At 51.5% G+C, this 25,449-nt stretch overlaps 3 long non-coding RNA genes across 26 annotated transcripts in view; all 3 read left to right on the forward strand.

Moving 5' to 3' along the window:
- LOC134150962 (uncharacterized) overlaps positions 1-7,902 on the forward strand; it is a 137,264-nt gene extending 129,362 nt beyond the window's left edge. For 11 of the 17 annotated variants that reach the window (XR_009960765.1, XR_009960776.1, XR_009960762.1 and 8 more), the window contains 5 exons: positions 2,622-2,749; positions 3,151-3,313; positions 3,512-3,690; positions 4,790-4,913; positions 6,641-7,902. This is a non-coding gene — a long non-coding RNA (uncharacterized LOC134150962). The remainder of the gene's footprint in view (positions 1-2,621; positions 2,750-3,150; positions 3,314-3,511; positions 3,691-4,789; positions 4,914-6,640) is intronic. The other 6 variants (XR_009960763.1, XR_009960764.1, XR_009960775.1 and 3 more) reach the window with 4 other exon arrangements.
- Positions 7,903-8,542: 640 nt separating this feature from the next.
- Positions 8,543-14,970, forward strand: LOC134150961 (uncharacterized). 8 transcript variants are annotated; one of them, XR_009960754.1, is made up of 5 exons: positions 8,543-8,737; positions 9,220-9,572; positions 10,649-10,816; positions 11,006-12,723; positions 13,865-14,970. It is a non-coding gene; the product is annotated as an uncharacterized LOC134150961 (long non-coding RNA). The 8 variants fall into 8 exon arrangements; XR_009960755.1 differs by lacking the exon at positions 8,543-8,737 and adding an exon at positions 8,939-8,964; XR_009960757.1 differs by lacking the exon at positions 8,543-8,737 and having other exon boundaries at positions 9,130-9,572; positions 13,865-13,959; positions 14,724-14,970.
- A 2,488-nt stretch (positions 14,971-17,458) lies between these two features.
- Positions 17,459-22,441, forward strand: LOC134150869 (uncharacterized). Its single transcript, XR_009960733.1, has 6 exons — positions 17,459-17,822; positions 18,077-18,237; positions 18,392-18,607; positions 19,955-20,138; positions 21,049-21,336; positions 22,108-22,441. It is a non-coding gene; the product is annotated as an uncharacterized LOC134150869 (long non-coding RNA).
- The last annotated feature ends 3,008 nt before the right edge of the window (positions 22,442-25,449 follow it).

The following is a 25,449-nucleotide window of genomic DNA, read 5'->3' on the forward strand; positions in this document are numbered from 1 at the left end:
AGGGCTTGGAGATGAGCAGTAGGAAGACAACAGTTGTGGTGTAGCCCCTGTCACTCACTGGGAACCAAGTTGATCCAGGTCACATTGTGCATCTCTGCTACTGGTACAGAAACACTGGAGCTTGCCCCATGCAGAACCACCTTGGGTATGTCAGATTTATTACTTCAGTTGCTGCTTCTTGTGAATACAGCTATAGCTCTTCTAAGACCAGAACAATGGAACAGGCACTTGCAAGCAGCATTCAGATGAATTTGTACTAAGGGAGATGAGCCTGATTTGCTCAGCATTCTCACCTTGTGATGTGGCAAAGACCTTACCTTGCATGCGGTACAGGACAAAACTTTCCCAGGGCACTTCTGTAGCGCTTTGCTGAAATAGGCCCTCTTGGAAACAGGCTGCCAGGCAACACAATGCAACCTTGCTAAAGGGATGGGGCAAGTGAAAAGTTATTTGCAAATAATAATTTCCTTCTGGACAGAGATAAAGCCCAATGAATTTCTATCCCAATGATACAAAGGCTTTAAACTGCTGAAAAACAGCATAGAGCACAGAGACAGAACATGGCTTTACTCAGCTTCTAAAACACTAGGTGACATCTTAATGGCTAAAGGAGTCCTTAGAAAAGCCAAGTATTTGCATCCAAATGTTTGTTTCAACCTGCTGATGATAGTTTAGCGTATGCTGATTGCTTCTTAGATCTAGTAGAAGAAGAAGGAAAAAAAATCATGTTACTTGAGGAGCAAAATTCTTATGGTAAATTTCCTATACTAAAAAGATGATGCAAGCAAACACATCATTTTTTTTTAAAAAAAGCAACCCTGAAGTTGAACATGAAGGAAGAAATTTTAAGCAGAACCTGGCCAGAAACTGACAGTCAACTCAAAATACATACAGCATTGTTTGCTAAAGCCCTAGAATGTCTACCAGACCACATCTCACTACTTTATGAGCCTAGTTTTGGTGACACAAACAGAAGTGCTTTTAGAGCAGCCCTTGGGACATGAGCTCACAGCCTGCCAGTCCAGACCTCAGTTCAGTTGGAGGATTTGTCATAAGCACAACAGGCAAGTCAGCAGTTGAATCCCCCCGACAAGGTTGTTTCTTTAGATTAAGCCTCCTGATGCTGCATGAAAAAATATTTCAAGGGGGAGGCAAGTGAAACCTTATAGCCTGACACCTTCATGAAAACGCGCTTCGACTGCAGACCGCAATCCGCACTGCGCGGCCAGTGCACGCATCCGCCCCGCGGCCGCCGCAGCCCACGGCGCCCTGCCATGCACCGTGCAGGGCAGACAGACAGCTCGCGCGTGCGCATTGCGGCAATGGCGCTCGCTGCTGCCCTAGCTTGATCACACCCTGTACTGCAGCCAGGCGGCTCACGCATGCGCACCGCCGCCTGCCCCGATTTCTACTCCTTGGTGGAGCACGCTGCAGCAGTGCTGAGAGTAGGCTCACACAGGATTGTTGCAGCTTTCTGCCTTCGTTGCCGTCTCCCGTGTTTCCCTAAGAGGTAAGGCAGGTAACCACCCAGTCCCGGTGCTCAGAGACCGTCAACATAGCCTGTCTTCGCTCGTTGGTGCTGCCCGGTGTCTCCGGGGACTGCAAACTCCGAGTTGCTCCGTGGTGCTTACTAGCCGGGACTGTCTCTGGCCACTCCCTCCGCTTCCTGCTGGGAAGAGCTCTCTGCGGGCGGCGCGGCACCAGCGTCCGGCCGCCCGGGGGCGGCCGAGAGCGCGGCCGGGCGCCGTGCAGGGCTCTGAGCACGAGGGGGCGCCATTGCCAGGCCGCGTCACCTCGTGGGTCGGTTAACCCGCCGCGGCGCATGCGCAGTGACTGCCGCACTATAGCGGCGGCGCGGGGGTGACGGGTGATCCAATGGAGACACGTTAGCACAGATGTCCGTGCAACGCGATGTGTAACCTGAGTAGTTATTCACAGTATGTAATAGCAGCATAGTTTTATTAGTAACAGATTAATTTATAAAAGGCATTCTTATCGATATCAGTTGTACTGTGCGTCCCCCCCCGGCTCAGTCTCACTTTAGAGAAAAGGGAGTTTACAGCGATTTTTGGTGGAGTCGTGATGGATGGATGAACAGTTACAAACAGATTTTCTTTGTTTCTTCTCAGCTACCTCTCGCTGCCCCCCTCACCCCTGACCATGGCCAGTGTGGATAACAGTGCTTAAGGAGAATGCTAGAATAAATTTGCAGGACAGAGAATAGCCTAAAAAAATAAAAGACTCATGAAAATGTGAAAAGAACACCGAAGGACTATGGGAAGCCCCAACCATGGGGTTTAGGCTCATCCTCAGAGGAGGCTAAATGTCTTGCTTCAACCTGTAGTACAATGAGTACTATTACTACCTTTAATTACTGAAAGAATTGTGAAAGCAGATGGGACTGGAGAGGATGGATAGCAAATTTTGGAGCGTATGTAAACACATGTTAACAAACAGCAGCCCCTTCTTAAAGTAGAAACAATTTAGACTTAAGTAATAGAAGAATGTAGCTTTGGATAAAGTGGAGAGACATTATGTCAAACACCCTGAAAGCCTTGGAGAAGCAGTCCAAAAACCTGATACCTTCATGGCCTTATCAGTCTTTTTGGTTTGTTTGGCAGGGTAGTCCCCCGAAAGGGGACATCTTGAAGAGAAGCAGCTAGACCTAGTGATCAAGCTGTTTGTTTTGGTCGTCACTTGTGAGGCAAGTGTCCGAGCGTAAGAGGACTCTGGGAGCTGAATCAAAAAGGTAGGTTTGAAATAGAGATGGGCAAACCAAGTGCTATTGTTCTTCTGTGTAGTTAAAGACTGAGGGCATTGTCAGTTAAGCATGTGTATATAAGGGTGTGAGAAAGGATACGGAACAGTAACAATAATACTGAAGCAGAATAAAAATAAGGTTTTATAAAAGATGGCGTAGGTAAGTATTGGGTGATGTGCCTGCCTGTCTAATAACCTAGCCCTAATTGCTGTATGTAACGTTTCTAAACGGTTTACCCTGTACTTTATATGGCAAATGCTGTATTAAGACCTTTCCTTTAAGAAAAAGGAAAAAAAACAAAACAACAAAAAATGGCAAAGAGAAAAAGAGCATGCATAAATCTAAGCCTTTCATTGAAAGTAAGATGCAAGTTTCTCTCTTTGTTACAGAGATGGAACCAAGCAACAACAGCAAATGCTGACAGAGAAGAAAGCTGGACAAGCAGTCTTTTTGTGATTAACACCTAAGTGACAGGATGAAACAAGGAAGCAAAAATGCAGCAGACCCTTGATATCACCAGAAACTGCTGCAGTATGAGGTGTTCTGCCAAGGGTAAGTAAGGCAACTCTTCATAATAACTATTAGATATTTGGGCCTCCCAGAGGCAGCACTGAGGCCTAAGTAACCCATTCCTACCCTGTGGATATCATTAACTGCATCTCCCTTAGATTTGCTTTGGTTGTTTCTATTTTGTTTTGTTATCATATGTGCATAGATAGAAAGGGAAGGATAAAATACTTACTTTTTTAGATGAATTGCCACGGCTTAAGTTGAAGAGACCAGAAAAACGTAAGCAAGCTGGAGTGATAAAACCAAATGGAACCAGCTAAGAGCTGTCTCCATCTTCCAAAGGGGAAAGCTCGTTCCTCTTGGTGAGGAAGGATCACTATTAGTGATCAGAATAATAGGTCACCAGCGTATAATAGAAGGTATGAATGTATTACAAAAAGTATGCTAAGTTCTGTGTATGTGACTTTATATGCTTATGAAGCATTGTCTTTTAAGAGCTACAAGACAGCAAATTATTCTCTTAGGGAAATGATAGTCAAGTGACCATAGCTACCAAAGAGGAAGTGAGAAAGAGAGAAGTATCTGAATTGTAAAATTAAGAGATTGTTTTCGGAGGGCTCAGTTAGTGCAACTCCAAGTTAGTTACCTAGCAGTGGTATTTGGGGAAATAGGAAGACAGTAGTTAGAAGTAAGGTAAGCCTTACTTCTAGCCTTGTGGAATTAAAGCTCCTTCTTGTCATTTCCAACTTAGAGCAGTTTCAGTAGGATTTAATTTTTGGTAGTATCAGCAGAGCATGGCGGAAATTCCTGGAAAGGAGTCAGGAATGGAGCTGGAAAAAGGAATATGACACTGCTTTCACTAAACTGAAAGGAGTGGTTGTAAAATCTCTTACCCTAAAGTTCTCAGGCCAAGGCAAGACTTTTCAGTAAGAATTCCCACATCTGCTGAGTCCATGGGAGCAGTGCTGCCACAAAACAGTGGTAAGGGGAAACTGGCTGCCAATAGTATCATCCTTACATCCCCTTTGGGGCAAGAACAAAAATTCTGCAGCTGTGAGGAAAATTGTTTAGCAACAGTCTGGGCTGTAACTGTCTTTGAGACTTTTACCTTTGATAACACAGAGGTAATCCAATGCGCTCAGGTCTCTCTAAAGTAATAACGTCAAGGAAATGAATAGGCAGCAGAGTATCGTCTATCCCAGTGGCTCAGTGGGCAGTAGTCTTAACAAGCGTGTGTGGGGGGGTTACTGCGCAAGTGTTACAAGAAGTGGATCTCTTTCTGTGTGTCTGAATTTACTGATGGACAGAACACAGTTGTGCCAAAAATGTGGGCACAGAAGGTTTTGGAAAGGATAACCTCTAGCGTCTACTTAGTCTAACTTCCCTTCCACAGTCAGCCTGACTGTCATCATAGCTTCCAAAACAGGGGGTGGGGGAAGCAGTATTTGTAGCTTGCGTATTCCCATTTACCTTAATTTTTTTTTTTTTTTTGTTTTGCTTTGCTTTATACTTTTGTAGGGCAAAATGTATTTCACTATGCCTCCATCAACAAGCACTGGCTGACAAAGTCCCCGCAGAGACTCTTAGACGATATGGAAGAGTTCAGATATGCAGCCTGCCAGAAGAATGTCACCCAGGACAGGTCAGTAGCCTAGAGCTATAGGTGCTGATGCATATGGATTGTTCTGTCAGACAGAAAGAAGTTTTCTTTTGTTGCAGAAATTTTAGCTTGGCTTTTCACCCTACAGTGGTAGTATTTTTATGTTTATAAACTATGTTAATCCTAGGCGTGTGAAACATCAGGGAATGACTATATGCTGCCATGAAGAACTATAGGCCACTGCCCTCAGATCTTTTTAAGTTATGTGTCAAGAGCAGACAGGAGAATCCAAATGCCAGTGAAAAGGTTCTCTGCCTGGTGCTGACAAGGAGCCTTTGGCTTTAGGACGGTTGGCAGTGTCCTTACCTGAATTGTGAGTAATAAGCCAAAGTTCATGGACCAGCAAAAAAGAAGAGGAGGAATTGCAATGGGTAGCCCAGTCACTATGGCATCGCTGTTGCTAGCAAGGCCACAAGCTCTGTGTGAAGCCTCACCTGCCTCTTTGGAGCTTTATTCTGGTCTGTTTACCTGGAATAACCAATGTGACCTAAAATAAGAATTTCTGTGGCTAGATGGGTAAGCTGTGACCCCACGTGTCTTTGCTTTGCTGCTTCATGTCATAACAGCACCTGGGTCTTTTAAAAGTAACAAAGAAAAAGAAGATAAAAATCTACACCTACACATAGCTGGGTGCAACGTATGAGTAAAATTCATGCACTGCAGGGTTAACGTTCAACACATTGGTTAAGCTTTGTCTATTAAAGGTATTAAGTATTCTTCAATACTCATCTTTGCCATCTTCCTTGAACATGACTTTTATTCTGGTGCAGTCGTAATATTTTACTGTTCATTATTCACTCCTCCCAGATTCCAGCTATGCTTTCATAGTCATGTGAAAATCACAAGTAACAGTACTGTTGCTATGTCTAGCAGCTTCTCTTTGAGTTGTTTTTCTCTGTTGTCCTCACACCATCCCTGGAACTTAATTTAAGAAGATAAGGAACTCAATTTAAAAAGGCAATATAACCACCACTCGGTGGTTATATTTTTGGAAGACTTTTCCAAAGCTTTAACTGTGATTGATGAAGCTATTTCATCTGAGATGACTTAAACTATGTTCATCTTTTACAAAAGCCTGAACCGTTTCTTTTATGGTTGGGTTTTTATTTGGTATCTTTTCCATAAGCTGCCATACAAAGTTTCCAGGTCCTGCTCTTTCTAAAACAGGGTTTTTGTGTGTGTAAACTAAAAGTGTTATTAATTACTTTTTTTGGTTCTGTCTATCACAGAACTCTCTCTGCCAGGAGGCATGTGGTGATGAACAACAGTATTCCTCTGGACTCCTCTTAGCACAGTTATCATGAGCAGTAAATGTGTAATTTCAGTAACTTACTAAATGCAGCTTTGCCTTCAAAGTCAAAGGGACAGAATTAAGGTGCAAATAAGCCATCTTAAAATGCTGTTGTTGAAAGCTTTAAATTTTTTTTTTCAATTTATCTTGTTTTTCCTTTTTGGTTTATCATAATATGTACATGTCATAAATCTCTGAGACTGTTCAACGTCTGTTTTACAATTTCATTCCTGTTTAACAAGCACCATCTACTATTAGGCTCTCAGGAATGCAGTGATAACAGAACTACATATATTTTGAGATGTGCCTTTCCAAAGGTGGTTTGGCCAGGTGGCGGAAGATCAGTCAAACCATTTAAGACTACCTCTAATCTGTTTAATTTCATTTTGAATTTCTTCCTTTCTTTGCTTTCTCATAGGGTATCTGTCAAATGCCTTCGGTATCTGCCCTAACAGATAAAGAAGATGGAACCACCTATTCACATTCCACATAGAAAGACTGACATATGATACACAGTAAATGTGAATACACTAGACCTCTGTTATGTCACAGGTATTTGTTTGAATATGTGCTTTCAAATATGTAGTTCCACATTCAGAATGTGACATTTACTGAGTGCCTAATTCCTTTTATGCAGTGTGGAAGCAAGTGTATATAGCTGCCAATCTCTACAACAGGTTATTAGTGAGAATGAGAATGCTGTATTTCAACTGATGACTGCAGAACAGGCTCCTTTGTGTTTAGTTTCAGAATTATGACCTACTTCATCATTCTGCTTTGACATTATTTCTTGGCAGGAATGCTAGTGCTTTAACTGTACAGTGGTTGAAAGCAGTAATTTATAGGCCAGAGCAGTTTCTCTGATATACATTTCATTCTTGTATCAGGCTTCTGGGAAAATATGGTACGGAATTCCAGAAAGTACACCTTTAAATAGGTACACCTTTTAAATCTAGAAATGCGTCTGAATTCCAAATGGCTTATAACTTCATATTTGTCTTCAACATACTCCTTTCTTTTACTCTTTTTCCAGGCTTACCTCCAGCAATCAGTATTACCATGGTGTATTGTGTTTCACAGGCAACAATATATTCAGAGCACAAGAACTCCTGCTCTGAAGTGGGCTTCATAATCAATGACCACAGGACCCGTGCTCTGGGCTGGTCACTTTAGGCCTTTGTGCAGAGTATCCTTTCTAGTTGCATACCCTGCACGAGCCTCTGCTTCAACTGTTTTCCCAATGTATTGGAAATGCTTCTGGTAAATACTGTAGTTTCCTAAATTTTTCACTGTGTCCTTGCTGATACTGGATACCACGATAGCAGGGGGAGGCTACCTACATGTATGCAAGGAACACTGTGACACAAAGCTACCTCTTTGGCCCACCTAATCTACTTTAGAAAATTTTGGTTTTGACCTAACGATTGGGTCTTTGATTGGCATGCACAGCATGCATTTGTTTCCCTGTTCTTTTACAAACATTATCTATGTTCTTCACTTGTTTCTTCAGAGGGGTGAGTTGCTGCCAGAATTACTGGGGAGGCCCTGACTGCTGGATGTGCAAAAACAACCTTTGACTACATTGAGACGAAGACATGTAAGCCGAAGGATCAGAATAAATAACTTCTTGTCAAGATTTGTTTCCTAGCAACACATTGATAAAGTCCTGTATGAACAATCGTACTGGGTCAAGTGCATATTCAGTCCATGAGCCGCATTTGGGGCGAGGTGGTGCCGGGGTGGTCCCGGGACAAGGGAGCTGCGGCTGAGCACCGCCCGCTGAAAGCGGCAGGGCATCTGCAGCGCGGAGGAGGTGAGCGGGGCCAGGGGGTGCGTTCTGTGCGTCCGGTGCAGACAGGAACGTCTTGGGCAAGGTGGCACAAAGTGGGGCGCGCCGGGGCCATGGAGGGCGGTGGGAGAAGGAGGTGCGCCGGTGCAGTGGAGGGCGGGGATAAAGGAGGGTGCGCAGGGGGAGGAGGGGAACGTCCTGCGCCAGATGGGGTTGGTGTCTGGGAGGGGGATCCCAGGGGATGCCCGGGATGCCCTAGGCAGGATTGCGGGGGGGGGGGGGAAGGGGGGGGAGCAGAAGCAGTGTCGGAACTGACCCAGAGCCGGTCGCGGGAGGGGCCCCGGACGGTACTGTGGGTCGGGACGGAACGTTGTTCGAGCGCAGCGGCGCGCCACCGCCGCATACCGCGAGCGGTAGTCTTCCGGCACTAGGCTTCCGGGCAGCCATGTCGGTCATCCGCCACCAAAGCAGCACGCGCATGCGCACCGCACTCCCCCGTGCTCTTTGTTGCCCCCGCGTGTTGAACAGGCGGTACTGCACCAGAACGCGGCTCGCGCACGCGCACTGCGCTCCGCCGCGGTCACTGCTGCCCTCGCGTGTCCACAAACCAGTACTGCCGCCGCGCCCGGCCTCTCCCGCGGGCGGAGAATATGGCCGGCAGCCGCCGCACACGCGCGCAGCGCTGTTCGCCGTGTTCACCGCTCCTCTCCGCTGTTTCGCTCACGGGTAAGCGCATGGGCCCTGCTCCTCGCCCCTTTCCGGCGCGCACAGAGCTTATCCTTCTCGCTGCTTCCCGGGGTTGCGGGGACGGGCAGTGTCCCCCACCCCCCCACCCCCGGTTCCGGCCGCAGCTGGCGCATGTGCGTTGCTCAGCTGCCAGGCGGCTGCTGCGGCTGCGCCCCGTTCGCGTGGCGGCGAGCGGGGGCGGAGCTTTCCCGCGGCGGCGGGTGAGGGTGAGGGTCGAGGCTGCCTGAGGCAGAGGATTTGGGGGCGGCTGTGAGGCGAGCGCGACCCTTCGGGTGGCCGCGGGCGTTGGGCTGCTGCCTGCCCGCTGAGGCCGTCGCTGCGTGGAGGCGGCGGTGCGGGGCTCGGGGCGGCGGGGGCTGGGGCCCGGCTCGGCCCCGCCGGGAGCGCCGGGCGGGGTCTGCGCGGCACCGCGTGTGCCGCAGCGCGGGTCCGACTTTGCCTTCGCCGTGTGTCGCCTTTAGGGCCCCGGCTCCTGCCCCGCGCTGGCCGGAGCGTGCGCTCGCCCCTGCGGACGCAGCCCGGAGGAGCGGGGCCGCGGGCGGGCCCCGGAGCGGGGTTGCGGCGCGGCGTCGGCGGGAGGTCGGCTCCTGTTGCGGCAGGCGTGGCCCGGAGCGCCGGTGAGTCCCGGGAAGGTGGAACCCTCTGGAGCAAGCCGGCTGAAGGAGAACGCGAGTCAGATACGATCAGCGCAGCCCCGAGTTGTTCCCTTAAGAAGCGTGGCCAGGCCGAGCAGAGTGAGCAGACGGATAGAAGAAAGATGGCCCCGGACACCCTGAGGGGTCCCCTGCCACCAGGCACAGCCGGAAGAATGTTGGTGGGTGGAGGGACAGATGTCAGACTGATTTTTCTCTCTTTTCTTCTGAACCACCTCTCAGAAGCCTCTGTATGTGCAAGAGGTGGCTGGTCTGGGATGACTGTAGTGTGCACAGTGCTTAAGGGGAACGCTAACGTGAAACAGCAGGCCACAGAATCACCTAGTAAAATAAAAGGCTTGGGAGAAGCCTAAGAGAACACTGATGGGCCCTGGGAAGCCCCAGGGATGCTACAAAAAAGAACCTGGCTTTCAGGCACCTCCTCAGAGCAGGAGAAATTAATTACTGCCTTTCCTTAGCGAAAGCCTTGTGAAAGCAGAAGGGGCTAGAGGGGGTGCATAGCGAGTTATGGACTCTGTGCAAAGTTGAAACAAACAACAATCCCCTCTGCAAGTAGAAACAGTTTAGTCCTAAGTAGCAGATGAGTGTAGCTGTAAGCAAGGTGAAGAGAAGCAGTTACGTCAATCATGCTGAAAGCCTTGGGAAGGCTATGTCTAAAACCTGATACCCTCATGGCCTTGTGAGTCGTCTCAGCTTGTTTGGCAGGGTAGTCCCCTGAAAGGGGACATCTTGAAGAGAAGCAGCTAGACCTAGTGATCCAGCTGTTTTGGTTATCACCCGTGAGACAAGCGTCCAAGCGTAAGAGGACTCGGAGCTGAATCAAAAAGGTAATAGGTCTGAAACAGAGGCAGGCACGTCAAGTGCTGTCCTTCTTTCGTGTAGTTAAAGACTGAGGGAATTGTCGGTTAAGCGGGCACGTGCAAGGGTTTGAGAAAGGATACGGAACAGTAACAATAATACTAAAGCAGGATAAAAACGGTTTCACGGAAGATGGCGTAGGTAAGTATTAGGCGACGTGCCTGCCTGTTTAATAACCTAGGCTTAATTGCTGTACGCAATGTTTCCAAACAGTTTACCCTGTAATGTATGATGCAAAGTGCTGTATTGAGACCTTTCCTTAAAGGAAGTGGGATAGGGAAAAAAAAAAGAAAGGCGAGAGAAAAAAAAAACAAGCATGAGAAAGAGAAAAAGAATGCTTTCGTTGAGAGTAAAATGCCAGTTTCTCTCTTTGTTACAGAGATGGAACTGATGATAGCAAATGCTGACAGAGAGGAAAGCTGGACAAGCAGTCTTTTTGTGATCAGTACCTAAGGGACAAAATGAATGAAACAAGCGAAAACGCAGTGGACCCCTGATACCCCCAGCAACTGCTGCAGAAGGAGGTGTTCTGCCATGGGCAAGTAAGGTGACTGTTGGTAATGGCTGTTTGTTATTTTGGCCTCTCAGAGGCAGCGCTGAGGGCTAAGCAACCCGTTCCTACCCTGTGGATGTCATTAACTGCATCTGCCTTAGTTTTGCTTTGGCTGTTTCTATTTTGTTTTGTTAGCATATGTGCATAGATAAAAAGAGAAAGATATAATACTTACTCTTTCAGATGAATTGCTGTGGCTGAAGTTGAAGAGACCAGAAAAATGTAAGCAAGCTGAAGTGATAAAATCAAATGGAGCCAACTGAGAGCTGTCTCTGTCTCCCGCAAAGGAGAGCCCGTCCTTCCTGATTAGGAAGGATTGCCATTAATAACGGTCAGAATAACAGATCACCGATGTATAACAAAGTCTGTATGTGTTACAAAAAGTATGCTACGTACGTGCACGTACTGTGCATGTGAGTTTGCATGTCTATGAAGCATTATATTATAAGAGCTACAAGACAGCAAATTATTATCTTAGGGGAATGATGGTCAAGTGGCCGGAGCTGCTGAAGGAGGAGGGGGGGAGAGAAAGGCTGTGAACTGTAAAATCAAGAGATCATTTTCAGAGGGCTCGCTTAGTGGAACCCCCAGTTAGTTACCTGGCGGGGGTATTTGGGGAAAGAGGAAGACGGTAGATAGAGGAAACATTAAGGCCTCGGGGAATTAACTAACATCTCCTGCCCTCAAATTCCTGGCACAAGGCAAGCCTTCCTCAGTAATGCTTTCCACATCTGCTGACTCTGTGGGAGCAGCACTGTTAGAAAACAGCGGTAAGGGAAAGCAGGTGCAAGTAGCACCATCTTCACATCCCCTTTGGGAGCAGAACACAAATTCCCTGGCTGTGAGAAAGACCGTTTAGCAGCACTCTGGGCTGTAACTGTCTTAGGCTTCTGCCTTTGATAGGACAGAGGCAATCCAGTGCACTCAGGTCCCTCTGAAGCAGTAATGCCAGGCATATGACTAGACAGCAGGGAATTATCTGTCCAAGTGGCTTGGTGGGCACCAATTTTAACGAGCGGGGTGGGGGGCAGTTACTGCACAAGTGTTACAAGAAATGGATGATCTTGTGTGTATGTGAATTGACCGAGGGGCAGAGCACGGTTGTGCCAAAAATGTGGACACAGAAGGTTTCTGACAGATTAATCTCTAGCGGCTGCTTAGTCTAACTTCCCTTTCACAGCACACCCAATTGTCATCAGAGCTTCCAAAGCACGGGTCGGGGAAGTGGTATTTGTGGCCTGTGTATTCCCCATTTGCCTTGCTTGTGTGTGCATGTTAGAGCTGATTTTGCGCTTATAAACAGCTTTGGATTCTTACAATTTTCTGCAGACTCTTTTTTTTTGTATGTGTGTGTGTGTGGTTTGTGGGTTTTTTTGTTTTGTGTTTTGTTTTGGGAGGGGAGTTGTTTTTTTTGTTTTGCTTTGCTCTATACTTTTGTAGGGTGATGGATTTTACTACGCCTCCATCAACAAGTGCTGGCTTAAAAAGCTATAACATCCTAAGGGGGACACTTAGGCAAGATGGAGGAGTTCAGACAGACAGCCTGCTAGAAGAACGTCACCCAAGAGGGGTTGCTAGCCCCCTCTTAAGCTCTAGGCGCTGATGTGTATAGATCACCCTGTCAGACACAAAGATGTTTTCTTTGGTTGCAGACGTTTGAGCTTGTCTTTACAGCCTATAGCGGTAGTATTTATAAACTGCGTTAATGCTAGGTGTTCATAACGTCAGGGAATGACTGCACGCTGCCGTTAAGAACTACAGGCTACGGCCCTCAGACCTCTGTAAGGTATCACATGTGAAGAGCAGCCAGGAGGATCCAAATGCCAGCAGAAAGGTTCTCCTCCCGGTCCCGACAAGGAGCTTTTGGCCGTAGGAAGGTTGGCCGCGTCCTTGCCAGACTTGTGAGTAATAAGCCACAATTCACAGATGGGCAAAGGGAGCAGGGAATAGCGATGGGTAGCCGTCACTATGGCATTGCTGTTGCTAGCAGGGCCACCAGGTCTGCATGAAGCCTCAGCTGCCTGCTTGGAGCTGTATTTTGCTCTGTTTACCTGGAAGAAGCAGTGAGGCCTAAAATAAGAATTTTTGTGGCGAGATAAGTAAGCTGGGACCCCACATGCCTTTTACCTTGCTTTGCTGCTTCATGTCATAACAGCAGCTTGGGACCCCAGGATAAAAACTGTCACAGTGCTTTGGCGGGGGGAAGGGCTTGGGGGGGGGAGAGAGAGGGTGTGGGGGGGGAACTTCATTTGCCCAGGTTGGGGAACCATCGTTAAAGCTTTGGAAGGGAAAAAGCTCTAAAACAAGAATCTCCCAGGGCCCTCAGTGGTTTGATTCGCAGAGAGGGTCAGTGTCAGAGTCTAGTACTCTCCGACCAGGTGCTTTTAGATACTCCACACATACGGAGAGTGCAACATCTAATATAAAGGCTTGATTTAAAGGTATGTGATGTTATGTGGGATTTTTGATTTAAAGGAGTGATACAGTAATATACTGAGGTCACAGTACGAGTGTAATTGTTCTTACTGGTCTCTATAATACGCTCACTGTCACGATGCTGGGCGTCCCCAGGTGTGGGGAAGGAATATGTGGGTTGAAGCCAGCTCCAGCCCGTTGCTCTCTTCAAAAATTCCTTTGTTAGTTGTTTAGGCTTTATACTCGCTGTTGGGCTGAGCCACGTATGCACTTATACCGTTCCTGAGCTTCAGGGGCATCTTGCCTGCGTTCATCTCCTCTGAACCTTCTTTCCTTACAGGGGTTATTGGTCGGTTACAGTCAATCGTAACTGTGGACTAGGGAATAGCTCTAGGAGGGCTGTGCAGTTGCCTGGCCTCCTGGTAACTGCTCCGGCCTCTTTGCAGGTGTGGAAATGTAGTTTGGCCATCGAAAGAGCGTTGTCATCGCTGGGAGCTCTCCACAGAGATCTCTCTGGCCACGGAAGGCGAGCCCTGACTTGCAGTGTGGACGCAGCTAAGTCCTGGGGCTGTGTTGTATGTGAGCAGGGCTGGGAGATGGCAGTGATTTTGCCCTTGGTGGTTACAGGTGTCACTGGCTGTGGATGGTTGCCTACAGAGCTGAGAGGAGCAAAAAATTTAACAGTCTGTAAGGGAGGTGAAGTAGCGCTTGTGACGTTTCAGGTGCGTTTGCTGATAGCGCAGCCTAGTGCAATCCAGTGGCATGACTCGTGCACGTGCTCACATGTGAATGGCAGCTAAACCCAAGCCTCTAAACAGCAACTGTAGCAGGATTGTGGTGCATGTCTTCCTGTTCTGCTGCCCTTCTAAATGAAGAGGGAACTTCCTAAACTGTGGGCAAAACTCTTTGGCTTCTTCTTACTGTTCTCAAGCTCGTGGGTGCTTTGGTGTTCCTTGCTTAAAGCTAAGGGTTTCGACTTTTCCACTTGAGGTTTATGTAGTTTGTTGTTGAGGGTGTCTCAGGCAGCGGTTATGGTTCCTCACTGTATTTTGTGGGGTCAGTCTGTATCAGTCAGAGTTTACGGGTCGCTCATTTAGCGACCAGGATTTAAAATCCAACCTCATCCCTAGGCTTTTCAGCCTCAGGAACCATTTGGGTGCCAAGATGTGCAGTTTGTCACTTCCGGATCAGGAGCTTAGGGCTCGGTGATAAGGGAAAAATCCGTAGATAATAAAGTGTAAGACCTGAAGCCTAAGCAGCGGGCTGCAAACCCTCCTTCGGGGTTTGTCATCTTCCCCTGTACTAGCGTTCAGCTCTCTGCACTGGGCTGAGGTCTGGATTTGATAGGGTGCAGGCCCACCGCACCGACACTGGCGATGTGCGTCGGGCAAGCCAAGAGCTATGCGAGTGTCGTGCAGGGCTGTAGTCTGGGGCAGAGCAGAAGCACAGACAGGCGAGCTCAGGCATTGTCCTCTCTAATTCTCAGAGCTGAATCCTATCCCTGAAGGGAAAAACAGAAGGGGCAGGCCATGGGCTACACAGACACCTGCTGCATCAGGGGCTGCGGTGGGAGTTGACCCTTCCCTGATGGACGGACGGATGGTTGTTGACGTGGCGATGACTCTTCAGGTGTCACAGAGTAAGGGGAAGCGTGCCGGAGCCAAGCTCTGTGGCAGACTCGCTCCCAGGTGGTGTTTTTGTGCAGTAAAACAATAAACAGCTGCTTTATTCTTTGTGGTTGTGTCTGTGGTTCCGGATGCGCCCTTGCCTGAAGGTGATGCCCAGGGGAGGAGGTTACACGTTGCGCCTGGGGCCGGGAGCTGGTGCCCAAGTCCCTTGCACTTTGGAGTGCCTGTGGTTCCCAGGGAACTTGGTGCTGTTCCCAGGGCTGTGGAGAGTTGCCCTTGTGTGGCCTGGACCCTCGGGACTCTTGGGGGTAACTCCTATCATAGTGGGTGCGGCCAGGGCCCCTCCAGGGCTTTCTCAGGTGTCTAGACTTATTATGGATTTGTTTTCAGCACTCTACAACATCCTTTGTGTGTCTGCGGCCGGGACCTCTCTGCCTGGAGCGGGTAGCTAGAGTTTCTGTGGGACAGGAGAAGCCTGCAGGCACTGTCTCATCAGCTGCATTGAGCCCTGCAGCGTGCCTTATGGTCCCTTTTGTGTGCCCCGAAGCCCTTTGTATTTTTTATTTTATTTATTTTATTTTTTTTTTTTTGCCCCAGAGCCCTGTGTTTATCCTCTGATGTCCTCAGGAGCCTTGAATTCACATTTTGGGTTGCCTCCATGCTACTGATGTGCCCCAATTCCCTGTGTATGCTTTGCAGAATGCCACAATGTTCTCTGTTTAGATTTCTCCTCTGTCCCAGAGTTTTCTGAGTGCTTCTGAGTGAGCCCCAAGGCTCTCCCTTTGCCGTTTGGTGCCCCCAGAGTTGCACTGTTGACTCTTTCATTGCCTTTTTATTTTATTTTATTTTATTTTTTAACTTTTGTTGCACCCACAGCTCTCGATTTGTTCCCTTGTCCCCTGAATGCCCCTTTGCTCCCTGTGCACCCCAGGACTCTGCCTTGAGCTTTCAGGAAGCTGCTTTCAAGAGTGGGGACACCTCTCCGGCCTTGGCAGACCCAGCTGTCCCTGATAGGGTGCAGCTGCGGGCCCTGTGGCTGGGAGAAGTCCCAGGTGGGGCCTGTTCGGTTGATTGCAAGGGCAGGAAGTGGGCACATGCTGGGACCAGGGTTTGCATTTGGAAGAGGCTCATGTTGGGGTTGGTCCAAGACAATGGAGCTGCTGGCATGCACCACCTGCTGAGACCTGAACATTGGCTGCACCACGCAGGAGGTGAGCAGGGCCGGGGAGGTCCAGCCTATGGGTCCTGCAAGCACTGGAAGTCTTAGCGGATGGGAGTGCCCCAGCAATGCAGCACAACCGAGGCAGAGCATGCTGGGGAAAACTGCACTGGGGCCGGGGGCAGCCATGAATCAGGACAGTGGGGAGTGAGGACACGGTGGGGAAGAGTGGTGTGTCAGGGCCACGGAGGGTGGGGAGGAAGGCGGTCTGCTGGGGCTGGAGAGGGAAGAGGAAGGATTTGCACTGGGGCTGTGGTGGGGTCTAGTGCACAGTCAGATTAGTGCGAGGCAGGTCTGGGGTCAGATCGGGCCGTGTTGTGGAGGGGCAGGAGGTTTCCCAGTGGAAGCCCTGGGGAGGGTCGCGCGGGCAGGGGTAGTGTCGGAGCTGACCCGGGGCCGGTTGCGAGGTTGTCGGGGAGCCCCGGGCCCGATCGCGGGGCTGCGGTCCGGGCTGTGCGGTGGTTTTCGGCTCCAGAGGGTGCGGGGGGGAGTGAGGAGGAGAGAGGGGCGGGCGAGAACGCAATCGCTGCAGGGTGAAACGTCAGCAACTACTACCCCCCTCCCGGCATGCCGCGAGCGGTAGGCTTCCGGCACCGGGCTTCCGGGAGCCCATGTTGTTTTTGCGCGGCATGCCGGGAGCAGTAGGCTTCCGGCACCGGGCTTCCGGGGGTCCATGTTGTTTTTGCGCGGCATGCCGGGAGCAGTAGGCTTCCGGCACCGAGCTTCCGGGGGTCCATGTTGTTTTTGCGCGGCATGCCGGGAGCAGTAGGCTTCCGGCACCGGGCTTCCGGGGGCCCATGTTGTTTTTGCGCGGCATGCCGGGAGCAGTAGGCTTCCGGCACCGGGCTTCCGGGAGGCCATTTTAGTCTGCGGCTGATGCCTGGTGGTCTAGTCTTCCGGTCGGCCATGTTGTTTTGCGCTGCATGCCGGGAGATATAGTCTTCCGGCAAGGATATCCTGGGTTGGGTTGGGTTGGGTTAGGGTTGGGGGTTAGGGGTTAGTGGTTAGTGTTAGAGGGTTCGGGTTAGGGGTAGGGTTACGGCTAGGACTAGCGTTAGGGTTAGGGGTTAGGGGGTTAGAGTTAGGGTTAGGGTTAGCGAGTTAGGATTAGGGTTAGGGGTTAGTGGTTAGGGGTTAGGGGGTTAGGGTTTAGGGTTAGGAGTTAGGGTTTTGGTTTGGGTTAGGTTAGGGTTTGGGTTTAGGGTTAGGGTCAGGGTTAGAGGGTCAGGGTTAGAGGGTCAGGGTTAGGGTTAGGGCTATTTAGGGTTAGGGTAGGGGTTACGGTTAGGAACACCATTTAAGGTTAGGGTTTGGGGTTGGGGTTGGGGTTAGGGTTAGGGTTTAGGGTTAGGGTTATGATTGAGAGAATGAGAAATGCCGCACGTGCCATTGTTATGAATGTGGATAGAGGGTGCCCAAAGAAGGTGTTGGCAGCCAAGAGAGCTGGGCTGTAAAAGGGGACATCTTGAAGAGAAGTGGCTACAGGTAGCGAACCAGCTATTTGGTCATCACCTATGAGGCAAGCATCTGAGCGTAAGAGGAATCTGGGAGCTGAATCGAAAAGGTGATAGGTCAGAAACAGAGACAGGCACATCAAGTGCTGTCCTTCTTCCGTGTAGTTAAAGACCGAGGGAATTGTTGGTTAAGCAGGTGCGTGCGAAGGTTTGAGAAAGGGTACAGGACAGTAACGATAGTACTGAAGCAGGATCAAAACAAGGCTTCATGGAAGATGGCATAGGTAAACATTAGGTGATGCGCCTGCCTGTCTAATAACCTAGCCCTAATTGCTGTACGGAATGTTTCCAAACAGTTTACCCTGTAACGTATGATGTAAAGTGCTGTATTGAGACCTTTCCTTTAAGAAAGGAGGGGAGAGGAGAAGAAAAAGTATAAAAAGGGGGAAGAACACGGGAAAGAGAAAAAAAGAACATGCGTAAATGCTTTCGTTGTCTTTCATTGAGAGTAAAATGCCAGCTTCTCTCTTTGTTACAGAGCTAGAACCAATGATAGTAAATGCTGACGGAGAGGAAAGCTGGACAAGCGGTCTTTTCGTGATTAATACCTAAGGGACGAAGTGAATGAAACGAGGAAGCAAAAATGCAGTAGACCCCTGAACTGCTGCAGAAGGAGGTGTTCTGCTACGGGCAAGTAAGGTGACTGTTGGTAACGACTGTTTGTTATTTCAGCCTCCCAGAGGCAGTACTGAGGGCTAAGCAACCCTTTCCTGCCCTGTGGATACCGTTAACTGCATCCACCTTAGTTTTGCTTTGGCTGTTTGTGTTTTGTCTTGTTATCCTACGTGTGCAGATAGAAAGGGAAGGATACAATACTTACTCTTTCGGACGAATTGCCAGGGCTGAAGTTGAAGAGACCAGAAAAACGTAAGCAAGCTGAGGTGCGAAAACCACGTGGAACCAGCCGAGAGCCGTCTCCGTCTCCCGCGAACGAAAGCCCGTCCTTCCTGACTAGGAAGGCTCACTGTTAGTAGCGATCGAAATAACGGATCACAGACGTATAACGAAGGTCTGTCCGCCTTACAGCGAGCACGCTACGTACGCGTGTTTCTGCACGTGTGACTTAACACGTTTGTGAAAGATCCTAGTTTAAAAGCTATGAGACTGCAAATTATTATCTTAGGGGAATGATTCTGAAGTGGCCAAAGTTTCCGAAGAAGGAGAGGGAGAAAGAGAGAGAGGGAGAAAGCGCACGAACCGTAAAATTAAGAGATGGTTTTCAGAGGGATCAATTAGTGCAACCCCCCGGTTAGTTACCTGGCGGTGGTATTTGGGGAAAGAGGAAGGCAGTGGATAGAGGAAACGTTAAAGCCTCGTGGGATTGAATAACATCTCCTGCCCTCAAATTCCCGCAACAAGGCAAGCCTTTCTCAGCAATGCTTTCCACATCTGCTGACTCTGTGGGAGCAGCACCGTTAGAAAACAGCGGTGAGGGAAAGCAGGTGCCAGCAGCGAGATCCTGGCATCCCCTTTGAGGCCGGAACACAAACTCTCTGGGTGTGAGAAAGGCCATTTAGCAGCGGTCTGGGCTGTAACGGTCTTTGAAACTCCTACCTTTGATAGGACAGAGGCAATCCAACGCGCTCAGGTCCCTCTGTAGAAGTAACGCCCGGCACGCGACTGGACGGCAGGGGATCATCTCTGCAAGCGGCTCGGCGGGCGCTCACGTTAACGAGCCGGGGAGGGGGGGCTTACTGTGCGAGCGTTGCGAGCGGCGAGTCTTCCTGCGCGTGCCTGAATTGACTGAGGGGCAGAGCACGCTTGCGCCAAAAACCAGGACGCAGAAGGTTTCCGGCAGGTTAATCTCTAGCGGCCACTTACTCTAACTTCCCTTTCACAGCACACCCGAGCGTCCTCACACCTTCCAAAACGGGTGGGGGAAGTGGTGTTTGTGGCCTGCGTATTCCCCGTTTACCTTGCCTGCCTGCGTGCGTGCGTGCGTGTGTGTGTGTTAGAGCTGCTTTTGTGCTTATAAACCGCTTTGGATTCTCACGATTTTCTGCAGAGATTTTTTTTTTTTTTTTTTTTTTGTGGTTTTGGGGGGAGGCGGTTTTTTTGTTTTGCTTTCCTCTGTACTTTTGTAGGGTGACGGATTTTACTATGCCTCCATCGACAAGTGCTGGCAGACAAAGTTATAACGTCCCAAGGCAGACTCTTAGGCAAGACGGAGGAGTTCAGCTAGACAACCTGCTAGAAGAATGTCACCCAAGAGGGGTCGCTAGCCCCCTCTTGAGCTCTAGGCGCTGATGCATCTGCATCGTCCTGTCAGACACACAGACGTTTTCTTTGCTCGCAGACGTTTCAGCACGTCTTTACGCCTTACAGCGGTAGCGTTTATAAACTGCGTTAATCCTAGGCGTTCGTAACGTCGGGGAACGACTGCACGCTGCCGTGAAGAATTACGGGCTACCGCCCTCGGACCTCTGCAAGTTATCGCGTGTCAGGAGCGGCCGGTAGGATCCAGATGCCAGCGGAAAGGTTCTCCTCCCGGTCCCGACGAGGAGCCTTCGGCCGTAGGAAGGTCGGCCGCGTCCTTACCTGTGAGTAGTAAGCCGCAATTCACAGGCGGGCAAAGGGAGCGGGGAATAGCGACGGGTAGCCCGGTCACCGTGGCCCTGCTGTTGCTGGCAGGGTCACCGGGTCTGCGTGAAGCCTCAGCTGCCTGCTTGGAGCTGTATTTTGCTCTGTTTACCTGGAAGAAGCGGTGAGGCCTAAAATAAGAATTTTTGTGGCGAGATGAGTAAGCTGGGACCCCACCTGCCTTTTGCCTTGCTTTGCTGCTTCACGTCATAAGAGCAACGTGGGATCCCAGGATGAAAACTGTTACAATGCTGGGGGGGGTGGAGGGGGGGGCACTGCATCTGCCCAGGTTAGGAAACCATCGTTAAAGGTTTGGGAGGGAAAAGGCTCTAAAACGAGAATCTCCCAGGTGGTTTGATTCGCGTTGAGGGTCAGTGTCGGAGCCTAGTACTCTCTGACAGGGTTCTTCTAGATATTCCACACATACGGAGGGCGCAATGTTATTACAGTGGCTTAATTTAAAGGTATGTGACGTTACGTGAGATTTTTGATTTAGGGGAGTGATACAGTAATATACTGAAATCACAGCACAAGTGTAAATCTTCTTACCGGACTCTACAATACACTCACCGTCACGACGTCGCCGGGAAGGAATACGTGGGTTGAAGCCAGCTCCAGCCCGTCGCTCTCTCCAAAATTTCCTTTGTTGGTTGTTCAGGCCTTATACTCTGTGTTGGGCTGAGCCACATATGCACTTATACCGTTCCTGAGCTTCAGGGGCATCTTGCCTGCGTTCGTCTCCTCTGAGCCTTCTTTCCTTACAGGGGTTATCGGTCGGTTACAGTCGGTCGTAACTGTGGACTAGGGAGTAGCTCTAGGAGGGCCGTGCGGCTGCCTGGCCTCTCGGTAGCTGTTCCGGCCTCTTTGCAGGTGCTGAGCGTAGTCTGGCCGTCGAAAGAGCGTTGTCGTCGCTGGGAGCTCTCCGCGGAGATCTGCGTCTGGCCGCCGAAGACGAGCGGAAGGCGAGCCCGGGCTTGCGGCGTGGACGCAGCTAAGTCCCGGGGCTGCATTGCGTGTGAGCAGGGCTGGGACGTGGCAGTGGTTTTGCCCTTGGCGGTTACGGGCGTCACTGGCCGTGGATGGTTGCCCGCGGAGCCGAGAGGAGCAAAACTATCAACGGTCCGTGGGGGAGACGAATTAGCGCTTGCGGCGTTTCAGGTGCGTTCAGTGGTCGCGCAGCCTGGCGCGATCCAGCGGCACGATTTGTGCACGTGCTTACGCTTTAGCGGCGGCTAAGCCCAAGCCTCTAAACAGCAACTGTAACAGGATTGTGGTGCACGTCTTCCTGTTCTGCTGCCCTTCTAAATGAAGGGGAAAGTTCCTAAGCTGTGGGCAAAACTCTTTGGCCGCTTCTTACTGTTCTCACGCTCGTGGGTGCTGTGGCGTTCCTTGCTTAAAGCTAAGGGTTTGGACTTTTTCACTCGAGGTTTATGTAGTTTGTTGCTGAGGGTTTCTCACGTCGCGGTTGTGGTTTCTCACTTTATTTTGTGGGGCTCAGTCTTTATCAGGCACAGTTCACAGGTCCCTCATTTAGCGATCAGGGTGCAGGATTGAAAATGCAACCTCATCCCGAGACTTTACAGCCTCAGAAACCATTTGGGTGCCAAGATGTGCAGTTCGTCACTTCAGGTTCAGGGCTTAGGGCTTCCTGATGAGGGAAAAATCCGTAAATAATAAACTGTAAGCCCTGAAGCCCGAGCAGCGGGCTGCAAGCCCTCCTTCGGCGTTTGCCATCTTCCACTGTGCTAGCGCTCCGCTCTGTGTGCTGAGCTGAGGCCTGGGTTTGATACGGTGCAGGCCCACCACGCGGACACTGGCGACGTGCGGCGGGCAAGCAGAGAGCCGTGCGAGCGTTCCGCGGGGCTCTGGTCTGGGGTAGAGCGGAAGCGCAGGCAGGCGAGCTCAGGCATTGTCCTCTCCGATTCTCAGAGCTGAATCCTATCCCCGAAGGAAAAAGCAGAAGGGGCAGGCCGTCGGCTACGCAGACGCCTGCCGCCTCGGGGGCTGCGGCGGGAGCTGACCCTTCCCCGACGGACGGGCGGACGGTCGGAGAGACAGACGCTGGCGTGGCGATGACTCTTCAGGTGTCACAGGGTAAGGGGAAGCGTGCCGGCACTGAGCTCCGTGGCAGGCTCGCTCCCAGGTGGCGTTCCTGCCCAGTAAAACAATAAACAGCCGCTTCATTCTTTGCGGTCGTGTCTGTGGTTCCGGACGCCCCCCTGCCTGAAGATGACGCCCAGGGGAGAAGGTTACACGTTGGGCGCCTGGGGCCGGGAGCCGGTGCCTGAGCCTCTTGCGCTTTGGAGCGCCTGCGGTTCCCAGGGGACGCGGTGCTGTTCCCGGGGCTGTGGGGAGTTGCCCTTGCGTGGCCTGGACCCTCGGGACTCTTGGGGGTGGTTCCCGTCGTCGTGGGGGCAGCCGGGGCCCCCCCTCCAGGGCCCTGCGAGGGCACCGGCCTGCTCCCTGGCCTGTCTGGGGCCGGGGCCCGCGTGCCCGGAGCTGGGAGAGCTGCGGGCGTCCGCGGGGCTGCGGAGAGCCTGCAGGCGCCGGTGCCGTCACAGAATCACGGAACGGGTAAGGTTGGAAGGGACCTCTGGGGATCGCCTAGTCCAACCTCCCTGCTCAAGCAGGGTCACCTAGAGCGCGTTAGACAGGATCGCACCCAGGCGGGTTTTGAATATCTCCGGAGAAGGAGACTCCGCCACCTCTCTGGGCAACCCGTTCCAGTGCTCCGTCACTCTCACGGGAAAGAAATCCTTCCTCGCATTTGGGCGCAACTTCCTGTGGTTCGGCTTGTGCCCGTCGCCTCTAGTCCTTTCGCGTGGGACAACTGGAAAGAGTTTAGCCCCATCCCCTTGCCACCCTGCCTTCAGATACTGATAGATTTTGATAAGATCCCCCCTCAGTCTTCCCCAGGCTAAGAGCCTCTTGTCGAGGCTAAGTCAGCCGCGCTGAGCCCCGCGACATGCCTTACGGCCCCTTCGGTGTGCCCCGAGGCCCTTTGTCTGTGTGTTGGTTTGCCCCGGAGCCCTGCGTTTGCCCTCTGATGCCCTCAGGAGCCTTCAGTTCACATTTTGGCTCGCCCCCACGGCCGCCGTGCGCCTCGGAGCCCTGTGCTCGCTCTGCAGCGCGCGACAAAGTTCTCTGTTTTGTCGCAGAGCTTTCTGGGTGTGCCCCAGGGCCCTCCTTTTGCCTTTTGGTGCTCCCAGAATCACCCTGTTTGCTCTGTCTTTGCATTGTAATATACATACATACATAAAATGTGTGTGTGTGTGCGCACACACACACACACACCCCGTTTGTTGCACCTGCAGCTCTCAATTTGTTTCGTTGTGCCCTGAATGTCCCCTTTTGCTCCCTGTGCACTCCAGGGTTCCCTGTTGAGCTTTCAGGAAGCTGCTCTCAGAAGCCGGGGGGGCCTCTGCCCTCTGCTGCCCTGGCAGTCCCAGCTGTCCCTGATGGCCTGCAGCTCTGGGCACTGTGGCTGGGACAAGTCCCAGGTGGGGCCTGTTTGGCTGATTGCAAGGGTAGGAAGTGGGTACATGCTGTCAGCTGGGTCTGCATTTGGAAGTTCATGTCAGTGTTGGTCCAGGACAATGGAGCTGCTGCCACACACTGCCTGTTGGGACTAGAATGTTGGCTGCACTGCAGAGGAGGTGAGCAGGGCTGACGGGGGGCTGGCCGATGGGTCATGCACGTGCTGCCGGTCTTAGCGGATGGAGCAGAACTGAGGCGGACCGTGCTGGGGCAAAGTGTACTGGGGGTGGGGGGGCCCATGTATTGGGACAGTGGGATGCAAGGACAGGGTGGGGAAGAGCAGTGCATCAGGGTCATAGAGGGTGGGGAGGAAGGCGGTGCGCTGGGGCTGGAGGTGGAAAGATTAATATATTGCATCAGGGCTGTGGTGGGGTTTAGTGCACATCAGATTAGTGAGGGGGGGTCCAGGGTCAGATTGGGACTGTGTCCTGGAGGGGTAGAAGGGGTCCCAGGGGAAGCACTGGGGAGGATCACATGGGCCTGGGCAGTGTGGGAGCTGACTCGGGGCTACTCGAGAGGGTGTTGGGGAGCCCCACGCCCGTGCTGGAGATTGCAAGGCTGCAGTCTGGGCTGTGTGGTGGTTTCCAGCCCTCGAGAGTGAGGAGGGAGCAGAGAGGGGGCAGGCCAGAACAGAAGTGCCATAGGTGCAGACACCACCGAGCGCTGCAGCCCCCCGCCCCCCCCCCTCAGCATGCCGGAAACAGGAGCCGTAGTCTTCCGGCACTGGGCTTCCGGGCGGACATGTTGTTTTGCGCGGCATGCCGGGAGCAGTAGTCTTCCGGCACTGGGCTTCCGGGCGGACATGTTGTTTTGCGCGGCATGCCGGGAGCAGTAGTCTTCCGGCACTGGGCTTCCGGGCGGACATGTTGTTTTGCGCGGCATGCCGGGAGCAGTAGTCTTCCGGCACTGGGCTTCCGGGCGGACATGTTGTTTTGCGCGGCATGTCGGGAGCAGTAGTCTTCCGGCACCGGGCTTCCGGGCGGACATGTTGTTTTGCGCGGCATGCCGGGAGCAGTAGTCTTCCGGCACTGGTCTTCCGGGCGGACATGTTGTTTTGCGCGGCATGCCGGGAGCAGTAGTCTTCCGGCACCGGGCTTCCGGGCGGACATGTTGTTTTGCGCGGCATGTCGGGAGCAGTAGTCTTCCGGCACCGGGCTTCCGGGCGGACATGTTGTTTTGCGCGGCATGCCGGGAGCAGTAGTCTTCCGGCACTGGTCTTCCGGGCGGACATGTTGTTTTGCGCGGCATGCCGGGAGCAGTAGTCTTCCGGCACCGGGCTTCCGGGCGGACATGTTGTTTTGCGCGGCATGCCGGGAGCAGTAGTCTTCCGGCACCGGGCTTCCGGGAGTTTTTTTTTTTTTTTTTTTTTTCCGCGCGCGGTATGCCGGGAGCATTAGTCCACCTGAATCTGACTTCCGGTCGGCCATTTCAGTGTGCAGCGGATGCCGGGAGAGCTAAGCTTCCTGTCGGCCATATTGTTTTGCTCTGCATGCCGGTAGATGTAGTCTTCCGGCAGAGAGTTTCCGGGGAGCCATTTTAGCCTGCCGCGCATGCCAGGATCTGTAGTCTTCCGGCACCAGGTTTCCGGAAGGGCGTTTTCATATGCTGCGCATGGTAGGAGGTGTAGTCTTTCGGTACCGGGCTTTTGGGAGGCCATTTTTGTCTGCAGCGCATGCTAGGAGTTGCAGTCTTGTTCCTGGAACGCTGCTGTGGAAACCGTGCAAGACTGAAGGA

The sequence above is a fragment of the Rhea pennata genome, chromosome 25 (genome assembly GCF_028389875.1).
Source record: "Rhea pennata isolate bPtePen1 chromosome 25, bPtePen1.pri, whole genome shotgun sequence".
NCBI classification, from domain to species: domain Eukaryota; kingdom Metazoa; phylum Chordata; class Aves; order Rheiformes; family Rheidae; genus Rhea; species Rhea pennata.